The 12,254-nt window shown below is 39.6% G+C and overlaps 1 long non-coding RNA gene across 2 annotated transcripts in view; it reads left to right on the plus strand.

The window, feature by feature from the left end:
* LOC117667017 (uncharacterized) overlaps window positions 1-12,254 on the plus strand; it is a 45,213-nt gene that overhangs the window by 11,869 nt on the left and 21,090 nt on the right. For both annotated transcript variants that reach the window (XR_004591932.3, XR_004591931.3), the window contains exon 2: window positions 438-488. This is a non-coding gene — a long non-coding RNA (uncharacterized LOC117667017). The remainder of the gene's footprint in view (window positions 1-437; window positions 489-12,254) is intronic.

Below are 12,254 nucleotides of genomic sequence, written 5' to 3' on the forward strand. Positions count from 1 at the left end.
GAGTCTGCACATCGCTCCCAGATGGCCCTGGCCCCATCTCTGCCTCTGACGCAGAGCCCTCATATGTGCCTTCCTCTGACTCCAGACTGGCCCATTATCCTCCCCCAGCCTCCTCACTGTCCGACTCCACTGCCAGCTCCACAGGCTGCTGGCGGACCACAACACTCTCTTCATCTGACAGAGGAAACGCAGATGCTGGTTTGCACACTTCAATAAAGATGACATGTGGAGAGACCAGTTCAGATTGTTAGTGATCTGCACCCCCAGTTACTTAATACTGTTGACCAATACTACAGCTTAAATAACCTAATCTATTGGACTCTGAGGCCCTATAGTACAGTGATATCATGTAAAACCAGTGATCATGAAAAATTCAAAACAAACCATTTAAGACTTTGTTTATTGATATTGCACAAATTATTGTTCTTTTTCTTCAGCTTCAGAATAGAGAATCACTTCGGCATGGCAATACTCCTACATCAAACATCGTAAGCACACTTCATGTTTCATTTATTCCTAAACCTCTTGGATGATCAGTTGTTACTATAGAAAAAAAGCTTATCCTTGCTTTCACAAAGGATAAATGTTCTTCCTGCTTGTTTCCACTTACTCATAAATCACTGTGCTTGATATCATAATTATTTTCACAATAGCCAATCATTATATCTCAAATATTATGATATCAAGAACTAAAGCAATTAGATGGCAGATGCTGGGTGGCAGACCATCTGGTCTTTTCGGAAAAATGTATTTTAGAGGGAACTTGAAATTGCAGTCATCGAGATGACTCCAATACCAGTTGTGCAAGATCTAGCATGCACTTCTGCACAATAAACCAGAGCACATTCACTAAATTGGGCAATGTTATATTTATATGTGTTATTTAATTGTATTAGATGACTTTATAAAATAATTGATGGTAAAACAATATGGATTTTCATCAGGGGTGAAATCCAGCAGGTTCTGAGAGGTTCTGGAGAACCGGTAGCAGAAATTTTGAGCAGTTCGGAGAACCGGTAGCAGAAATTTTGAGCAGTTCGGAGAACCGGTAGCAGAAATTTTGAGCAGTTCGGAGAACCGGTAGCAGAAATTTTGAGCAGTTCGGAGAACCGGTAGCAGAAATTTTGAGCAGTTCGGAGAACCGGTAGCAGAAATTTTGAGCAGTTCGGAGAACTGGCAAATACCACCTCTGGCTGGCCCCAGAGTGGGGTGGGAATGGAGATTTTGCAGTATCCTTCCCCTAGGAGTAGGGAGGGAATGGTGATTTTGCAGTATTCTTCCCCTGCCCATGCCCACCAAGTCACGTCCACAGAACCGGTAGTAAAAAAAATTGGATTTCGCCTAAAGCTGGTGTTTTTAACTGAAGTAATATAACCCACATTCATAATTCCTTGCTATCTAGATGAAATCTAGAGTGAGTGAAAACTAGTCGGTTCTATCCGGCTTGGGCAAACCAGTAGGGAAGGTAAATAAATTTCACCCCAATCTAGATAGAAAATAGTCTGCAGTCATCCAGATTATGGTTATCCCAAAAGTGCTTTTTCAGGAGGCAACTGGACTTTCTTGAAAAAAACAAAAACAAGAAAGTTTGGTTGACTCCTGAAAAAGCACCTTTGGAATAGACAGAAAACAGTTGTGCTATGGTATTGACACAGTGTTTTTCATTATTAAAATGTCGATGTATTCCAGCAATATTTTATTAGTGAACTAATAGCAATTGGACTGGTTGATTTTAACACCTTTCCCATAATGTTCATTATTTGATGAGATCAGTTCCCCATATTTGGGGTAATCAAAAAACGTCAGCAACACTGGAGGTTTTCAAAAAGAGATTGAATAACCCTTTGTCTGAAATGGATATTTCTCTATTCCAACTCTGCTATTCTATATTCTATCATCTGCATATAATGCAAAGAAATCTGGAAACTGCAACATACGTTACTAGGGATTTTGAAGCAGTTCCTCCTAGTGGTTTACAATTTCTCGAATGATGACATGCAAAAAAAGGCATGTTACCAAAAACATCACCGTCATTTTCACCATCAGCAGAGTCACCAAATGAAGAAAGAAAAGGTGCACTTAGTGACCTTAGATTAGATCATCTCACAAATTAACTTCCAATTTGTTACAGTACTTGACCTGAAGCACAGAAGCTTGCAAATTTCAGTAACAGTAACAGAGTTGGAAGGGACCTTGAAGGTCATCTAGTCCAACCCCCTGCTCACGCAGGAGACCTATACTAGGGATTCGAACCGCTGAACTGCCAACCTTTCTGATCAACAAGTTCAGTGTTTTAGCCACTGAGCCACCTAGTCAGGCTAAATTTCCACAGAAGTCTGTCGAGCTTTCAAAATAGCCCTTCCATATAGAGTTATTGAATCTTCAAACATTTGGATGGCCATGGACAGATATAAAAATGCAACCTCTACGAAAATAACAAGAGTTTTGCAGGGATTGTAGCGCTCATATAATTCTGTACCAAACAGGATGGAGCTGGAAAACGGTTCTGCATTCAGATGAATAGAAAAGCAACGATACCCCCAAAGCTCTACGGAGATTCTCAGTCATCCAAGTCATGGTTGTCCCAAAGATGCTTTTTTTTTTCAAGAGGCAACTGGACTTTCTGGTTTTTCTTTGAAGACGTTTCATTTCTCATCTGAGAAGCTTCTTCAGCTCTGACTGGATGGTTGGGGAATGGAAGCTTTAAACTCCTTGCAGACAGCTGGTCATTTGCATCCTTTTAGAGAGTCATTGAGGCCACTTGGAGGTTTCTCTGTGTCCTCACGGCCACCTGAGTGGTGCAAATGGATGTGGAGCCTTCTTGGAACTGCTGAAAGGACTGTGTTGTAGACTAGAGATAGATGATGCCGTATCCCTCCCCCTCTGTTGAGAGAGGGCCGTCCAAGTTTGACATAGAGGGCCTCTTTGACCCCTCTTTGAACCAGCGATCCTCTCTGTCCAAAATATGGACTTTGTTGTCTTCAAAGGAGTGGCCTGTGTCTTTTAAATTCAGATGGACTGCTGAATCTTGTCCTGATCAGTTTGTTCTCCTATGTTGCGCCATGCATTTATGAAGTGGTTGTTTTGTTTCCCCAATGTACAGATCTGCACATGGCTCACTGCATTGTACTGCATATACCATGTTGCATGCCCAAAGGTCATTTCTCTGCCCACAGAGTTTCATCTGGAACAGCAGCACATGTGAAAATTTTAGGGTGACTTTAAAAGCTTGCATTCTTTTTCATGGAAACTTGACACTCCCTTGCGTAATAACTGTGCATATTTTTTTTAAAAAAAGTTGCTCATCACTGTAAATTTGGCATCTAATCTCTTTTAACATGAAGCCTGATTTATATCAGAGTATCCCCTAGAAAACTAACTCTTGATAAACAAAGTTAACTGTAGGCTTTAATCAATAACGGTGACACTAGATCAAGAATTTTATCTCACCTAAGTTAATGAAATTACCGGCGCTTCACAGAAAAACCCATTTGTCTTGCACAATAAATTTTCACACTTCGAAATACACAACTGGTGTAAATATGTGGTGTGAGAGCACCGTGGGGATATATAGGGGGTTAAGGATTAGTGTTAAATATAAATACCAATAGTGCTGACAGTTAAGAACATGTTCTTGTCTTAAAGTGTAACAAATACATTTATCACCCAATACGTCTCTCTGGGTTAGCTTTGGAGAAAGCCTCTGGGCTAACCAAGAATTCTCACAGTTCCTCTAAAGGCAGATCCAAAGTCTTCATTCAGATGTCAGATTCACTTCCTCCAGCAATCACCTCCAATCCTTGACAAACTGAAACTCCGTGTCAGGTTCCGAATCAGGATGGGAAAGGAAACACCAGACAACAAGGTGGAGGTTGTAGTAAAGTTTTACCTTCTGCGCCATTCGGCACGCTCCAACAATCACCCAATGCAGTTTCAGTGAAATATTGTCAGCTCTAACCATACGTGCTCCCATCACCATTTTTAAACCCAGTGCTCACCACCCCGCTACTCCACCCACTAACTCCACCCCAAACCCTGTGCCAATTGGAGAGTTCCAGTTGTTTCCCCTCGCTGGTAATTAGGTGCGAGTAGCCCAGGGACATCGGGTTTGGTAAGCCCCCATTAATGTTTGTTAAGGTAGCCGGTTTGGCGTCTGTGCAGGCGTGGCCCTGTCCATCTCTCAGCTGAGGGGCAGCAACACATCCTATGGTGCTGGAAGAAATGAAGACCCTGAGAAGAGTGGTCAGAAGAGGAAGCAAGTGGCGTTAAGGCAAGAGCGTTAGAGCCAGAATGAGGGTGTCATGCTTTGTTTGTCTCGTCCCCTCCGGAATGACAGTCCCGGCGAAGTGGGGCTGACATTCCACTGGCTTAACATATTGATAAGAGTGTCTATGGAGATTATCAATCATCCAATCATCCAGGTCAAGATGCTTTCTCTTAAAAGACAACTGGACTTTCTTATTAACAGATTAATAGAGTTGGATGGGACTTTGCAGGTCTTCTGGTCCAACCACCCCCCCCCACCGCCCAAAGCAGGAGAATCTACACCATTTCTGACAAATGACAGTCCAGTCTCTTCTTGAAAGCTTCCACAACTTCCGGAGCAGTGGTGGGTTGCTCCTGGTTCGGTCCAGTTCTTGCAAACTGGTAGTAAAAACAGTGGAAGGCTCCGCCCACCCACCCATATGTCATTATGGATGATCTGTGCATGTGCATGTGTGCTCTTATTGTGAACTGGTAGTAAAGGTAAGTAGAACACACCCCTGTTCCGGACGCAAGCAGTTCCATTGGTTGATTGCTCTCACTGTCAGAAAATGTCTCCTTATTTCCAAGTTGAATCTCTCCTTGATCAGTTTCTGTCCATTATTCCTTGTCCGGCCTTTGGGTGCTTTGGAAAATAGCTTGACCAAGCTTCTTCGGTTCTTGGATGAGAAGTGAAATGTCTTCGAGCAAAACAAGAAAATCCGGTTGCCTTCTGAAAGAAAGCACCTTTGGGAAAATGGATAAGAGGAGAGATCAAACCTAGAACTAAAGGGAACTTTCCTGACAATGAGACCAATTAATCAGTGGAATGGCTTTCCTTCAGAAGTTGTAGGTGCTCCATTATTGAAAGACTTCCAGTAGAGATTGTACAGTCATTTGTTGAAATGCTATAGGGCAGTGGTGGGTTCCTCCCGGTTTGGTCCGGTTCGGCCGAACCGGTAGCGGTGACGATATGATGTCACCGAACCGGTTCTCCCCCCCCGCCCTCCCCCCCCACATTATTCTTACCTTTTATTTGGTCCCACCCCCAATCTATTGCTGCCTCCTGAGTCCCAGCTGATGACTAGAGGGAAAAAAACTGTTTGAACTCTTGCCACGGGGCTTCAAAGGACCGTCCTACAGCTGATCAGTGTTAAAAGCAAACAAATGAGTCGGGTTGTAAGTGCGAGGACTGGTCGTAAGTGCAAGGACCTTCCAGAAATGACTCTGACCAGCTAGCCATGCCCACCTAGTCACATGACCTCCAAGCCACACCCACAAAATAAGCCACGCCCACAGAACCAGTAGTAAAAGAATTTAGAACCCACCCCTGGTATAGGGTCTCCTACTTGAGTAGGGAATTGGACTAGAAGACCTTCAAGGTCCCTTCCAACTCTATTATTCTGTAATTCTGTAATCTTTTTACAAAATCATAGAATGGTAGAATTATAAAGCGCCATGAGAATAACTAGTCCAACCTTTGCAACATGTAAGAAAGCCAGTTAAACCATCCTTGCTGCTTACTCTCTTCTTACAGTCCCCAAAAATAGAGATGGTAATACCTCCATAGGCAGATCTCCATTGTTATCCATACATTTTTAAAACTATTTAAACAAAATCAAGAGAGCTGTTATAAAAATAAAAACAGCTATTTTTGGTCCCAGTTTGTGTGACTGCTAAAATAGATCTTGACCCCCCCAAAAAAATGAAATCCAGGAATTCTTGACGTGTGCATTTGTTCACTAGCACAACTCCATAACACTTGACTGTCATTGTTTAACACCTTTACAAATAACACTTTGTTTCAGATGCTTTCAAAATAAGAGAGAGACAGAGAGAGACAGAGAGAAACACAGAGAGAGAAACAAAAAGAGAAACACACACACACACACACACACACAGAGAGAGAGAGAGAGAGAGAGAGAGAGGGAGAGGGGCAGAGAGAAACACAGAAAGAGAAACAGAAAGAGAGACACAGAGAGAGACAGAGAGAGGGAGGGGAGAGGGGGAGAGGGAGAGAGAGAGAGACAGAGAGAGAGACAGAGAGAGAGACAGAGAGAGAGAGAAACACACACAGAGAGACAGAGACACAGAGAGAGACAGAGAGAGAGAGGGGGAGAGGGAGAGGGAGAGGGGAGAGACAGACAGACAGACAGACAGACACACACACACACACACACACAGAGAGAGAGAGAGAATGTATTTTGATAGTCTAATTTCATTTTTGCAAACTATTATACATAGTGGTGACCAATTTTTAGATGCATTTGAAATGATACTGTAAGCCAGCCCTTCTGGCCGCTATTGGTAATTCTGTCATATAATTTTTATTCTGTTTTTAATTACTATTAGCTGCCCACAGTCATGTATGTGAGATGGGCGGCCATATATGTTCAAACAATGTCACTATATAGTCACTGGTGCCTTCATGACTATGCAGCAGAACTTAAACAATAAACACAGACAAAAACTATTTGCAAACTGCATTTGATACATAATGCGAAAGATGGTGAGCTATACGGCATTCATTGCCATAATTGTATTACTTCAGAGCAGTGTTGTGGCTCCGTCCTCCGAGCCTATCTTATCGAAGGAAGAAGGCTCCGAACATGAAGGAGAGGAGACGGCCAGGCCTCCCTCTCCAGGACCCTCCTCTCTGGCAATGCCTCAGGTGTCTCCCAAAGGAGAAGAGATTGGCCAGGAGCCAGGTGTTTCCGAGCCGTCGGATAGTGACGAAGAAACATTGTGGTTGGACCCACGCCAGCGTCGGAGAGACAAGTGTGCGCAGCAGAAACGGAGGCGTGCCAAAGATTAAGCTGAGTCACTGGACCACACCCCACAGGCTATAAAAGGGAGTGTGGTGGCCATTCGGACTCTGTGACGGACAAAGCTAATCTCTGGCGAGGCACTTTGCATCTTCGGACACAACGCCTAATTGCTGCGGATTTAATTACAAACTGGACTATTCAAACTGTGTGTATTTTTGTCTGTGTTATCAGAGTAAAAGTTCTTGGCAGGCAGCCACGGAGTTGCTGCCACGGAGTTCCTTATCACTGATGTTGAGTGTTTGAAGAGTTTATTTAACCCTCGGCTGGCTGGTTGGGTGTGTGCATGGTACGGGGACAGAACAAGCAGGAGGTCCTGCATTGGATTCTATTAAGTTTTCTGTGTTTTGTTTGAGCTTTAAACTTTGTGTAGTTTAGCATCTGGTGAAAACAAGACCTCCTTCTTCATCCTTAATCAGTCCAATAAATTAGCTCAGAAGAACCTACCATGATCAGATGAGGAGCAGGCCAGTGACCATATTTTTCAGTGATGGAATCTGAGTTTTGCAACAACTTTCCACTTGACATTACATAAATCCCCTTGTTAGTCATTTTCTGAATAATGAAATGGGTTTTTTTTTTAAAAAAGAAAGCATTTGTGAATGAACTGGGTTGGTGTTGCTAGCTATTCTGTTCAGATTATACGATTTGAATTAATTAAATGCCACAATTATATATATTTTCTTCTCTGCTATATATGTTATATATCTTTTTTACATTGTAATCCCTAACGGTCCATGCTAATGTTAATAAATAAACAAAAACTCTGTGAAATAAACTGTATATACATATAGTTGTTGAATAAAATATATACACTAAACATAAGAAATTGATTAAATCTGAATTTGCAACTGGTTTCTATTTTGCTTGGCTTTCATTCAGAACTGGTAGTGCCCACCTTGAGTATTGCGCTAAATTTCTGAGCAACCCATTTTAAGGAAAAAATATATACATTACATAGTTTCATAGAAGCACTGCAAAGAGCAGCAAAGATAGTTAGAAAATATGATAGAAAGCTTTTGAGAGGCTGAGAGAAGTGGGTATTTTTTTAACCCTGAGATGATTGAAGAAGCGTATGAGATTGGGACTGATAAATATAGAAAAAAGAACCAAGGATCATCCATATACGATCTGAAGAAATCCAGATGGCCATGAGAGCGTATCAAAAAATGAAAATTGTTTGGTTCTTTTTGCTGCCATTAACTGCTCCAGAGGTGCTATTCAGCAGGTTCTGACAGGTTCTGGAGAACCGGTAGTGGAAATTTTGAGTAGTTTGGAGAACCAGCAAATACCACCTCTGGCTAGCCCCAGAGTGGGGTGGGAATGGAGATTTTGCAATGTCCTTCCCCCAGGAATGGGGAGGGAATGGGGATTTTTCAGTATCCTTCCCCTGGAGTGGGGTGGGAATGGAGATTTTGCAGTATCCTTCCCCTGCCACGCCCACCAAGCCATGCCGCCCACAGAACCGGTAGTAAAAAAAATTGAATTCTATCATTGAATTGCTCATACCATCGACTTATGGTAAGCATCTGTTATGATGCTTTAATTTGGATTTCAGTCCTAATACAATAGGTTGCTATTTTTGCTTTCTTCCTGCTTTGGAATTCTAGGATTCTGCGTCTCCATCAGCATCTAAGGCTGAAGTTGGTAACATATTTGTAACTTTGTCAAGTGTACTTCAAAGCACCCAGGATTAAATTCTTAATGTTTTTGCATGGCTAAATGGCAGTAGATTTTTTGATTTGTTCTTCTTCTTCTTCTTCTTTTTTTTTTAAAGCTATTTGCAAAATGCAAAGGGATCGACGTGCTCCTGAATGTTAAGTATCTCGGCCCTAAACCAGGCACAAACTTTGTGAAAATAAGAACCGCATTTAGCAAAACCTTGTGCATTGATTACATCTCTGCAAATGTAGGATAAGTGGAGAGTAAAGGTCAACCGATTAAATATGTCGTTTAATCAGCAAATTATGTAAATGAACACAAATGAAATACACCATTCAAATGATTATGATCAGGAAAACATGCTGCTCCAAAGAGGTAAGAGGGTGAGTCCGTGGTTTCTTTGCCCAGATCAAAGGAAGTTTTGCAATCACTCCAAAAGCCGATAAAAGTTACACTTCACTGAGAAGAAAAGGGTATCAACAAATCAAGAAAAATGTGGAAGTGGGGTGTAAGAAAGAGATGTTACAATAAATAGAAACATGGCAGCCAAGGACGCTAAGAATCAGTAGCTTGAACTATGAACATAGAACATGCAATAATAGAGCTGGAAGAGACCTTGGAGGTCTTCTAGTCCAACCCTCTGCTTGAGCAGGAGACCCTATACTATTTCAGAAAAAAATATTGAGAAGAGAAGAGAAGAGAAGAGAAGAGAAGAGAAGAGAAGAGAAGAGAAGAGAAGAGAAGAGAAGAGAAGAGAAGAGAAGAGAAGAGTTGGAAGGGATTTTGGAGGTCTTCTAGTCCAACCCCCTGCCCAGGCAGGAAACCCTACACCACTTCAGACAAATGGTTATCCAACATCTTCTTAAAAACTTCCAGTGTTGGAGCATCCACAACTTCTGGAGGCAAGTCGTTCCACTGATTAATTGTTCTCACTGTCAGGAAATTTCTCCTTAGTTCTAAGTTGCTTCTCTCCTGGATTAGTTTCCATCCGTTGCTTCTTGTCCTGCCTTCAGGTGCTTTGGAGAATAGCTTGACTCACTCTTCTTTGTGGCAGCCCCTCAAATATTGGAACAGTGCTATCATGTCTCCCCTAGTCCTTCTTTCATTAGACTAGAGGAGGGGGTCGTCAACCTTAAACACTCAAAGAGCCATTTGGACCATTTCCCAGAGAAAAGAAAACACCGGGAGCCACAAAACCCTTTTGACATCTAAAATGAAGATAACACTGCATACATCGTTTTTTACCTTTATGCTATGTGTAAAAAAAAAAAGTATAGTGTGTGTTGCATTTATGAAATCAATGAACTGCTACAGAGAAAACAGATTTTTATATCTGCATGCAACAAAAAACAATTTGAACTCTGAAAAAAAAGATGGGTCAAAAAGCTCAATAAATCGCATGATGGCGGGTGCCACACATTGGCGGTTGTGACGTATATTTTGAGCGACAGGGAGCCTCAGCAGAGGGATGAAAGAGACACATGCACCTCCAGAGCTCCAGGGTTGCAGACCACTGGACTAGACCAAGGGTGTCATATGGGTGTCGCAGGGGTGGGTTCTACTTACCTTTACTACTGGTTTGCATCACGTCCGCATCACATTTAAAAGTGTTTTAAACTTTGTTCTCTGGGCCAGATTATTTAATTGTATTTTAATGGTTTTTAACATTTGTATTATATGTATTTTATCTTTTGGCTGTTCACCGCCCTGAGTCCTTCGGGAGTAGGGCACTATACAAATTCAATAAATAATAATAATAATAATAATAATAATAATAATAATAATAATAATAATAATAATAATAATAATAATAATAATAATAATAAATAACCACCTTACTCGGAACATCTTACATCCTCCGACGATACCTTAACAGTTCCTAGGTCCTTGGTTAGGACTCGAGCTGCTGAGCTATTACCCAGCCTCAAAGGCTGTGAATCTCACCAAAGATTAAATAATAATAATAATAATAATAATAATAATAATAATAATAATAATAATAATAATAATAATAATAATAATAATAATAATAATAATAAATAACCACCTTACTCGGAACAGCTTACATCCTCCGACGATACCTTAACAGTTCCTAGGTCCTTGGTTAGGACTCGAGCTGCTGAGCTATTAACCAGCCTCAAAGGCTGTGAATCTCACCAAAGATTAAATAATAATAATAATCATAATAATAATAATAATAATAATAATAATAATAATAATAATAATAATAATAATAATAATAATAATAATAATAATAATAATAAATAACCACCTTACTCGGAACAGCTTACATCCTCCGACGATACCTTAACAGTTCCTAGGTTCTTGGTTAGGACTCGAGCTGCTGAGCTATTAACCAGCCTCAAAGGCTGTGAATCTCACCAAAGATTAAATAATAATAATAATAATAATAATAATAATAATAATAATAATAATAATAATAATAATAATAATAATAATAATAATAATAATAAATAACCACCTTACTCGGAACAGCTTACATCCTCCGACGATACCTTAACAGTTCCTAGGTTCTTGGTTAGGACTCGAGCTGCTGAGCTATTAACCAGCCTCAAAGGCTGTGAATCTCACCAAAGATTAAATAATAATAATAATAATCATAATCATAATCATAATCATAATAATAATAATAATAATAATAATAATAATAATAATAATAATAATAATAATAATAATAATAATAAATAACCACCTTACTCGGAACAGCTTACATCCTCCGACGATACCTTAACTGTTCCTAGGTTCTTGGTTAGGACTCGAGCTGCTGAGCTATTAACCAGCCTCAAAGGCTGTGAATCTCACCAAAGATTAAATAATAATAATAATAATAATAATAATAATAATAATAATAATAATAATCATAATCATAATCATAATAATAATAATAATAATAATAATAATAATAATAATAATAATAATAATAATAATAATAATAATAATAATAATAATAATAATAATAAATAACCACCTTACTCGGAACAGCTTACATCCTCCGACGATACCTTAACAGTTCCTAGGTTCTTGGTTAGGACTCGAGCTGCTGAGCTATTAACCAGCCTCAAAGGCTGTGAATCTCACCAAAGATTAAATAATAATCATAATCATAATCATAATAATAATAATAATAATCATAATCATAATCATAATCATAATCATAATCATAATCATAATCATCATAATAATAATAATAATAATAATAATAATAATAATAATAATAATAATAATAATAATAAATAACCACCTTACTCGGAACAGCTTACATCCTCCGACGATACCTTAACAGTTCCTAGGTTCTTGGTTAGGACTCGAGCTGCTGAGCTATTAACCAGCCTCAAAGGCTGTGAATCTCACCAAAGATTAAATAATAATAATAATAATAATAATAATAATAATAATAATAATAATAATAATAATAATAATAATAATAATAATAATAATAATAATAATAAATAACCACCTTACTCGGAACAGCTTACATCCTCCGACGATACCTTAACAGTTCCT

This window comes from Pantherophis guttatus, chromosome 5 (assembly GCF_059756535.1).
Source record: "Pantherophis guttatus breed Tessera chromosome 5, ASM5975653v1, whole genome shotgun sequence".
NCBI lineage: Eukaryota > Metazoa > Chordata > Lepidosauria > Squamata > Colubridae > Pantherophis > Pantherophis guttatus.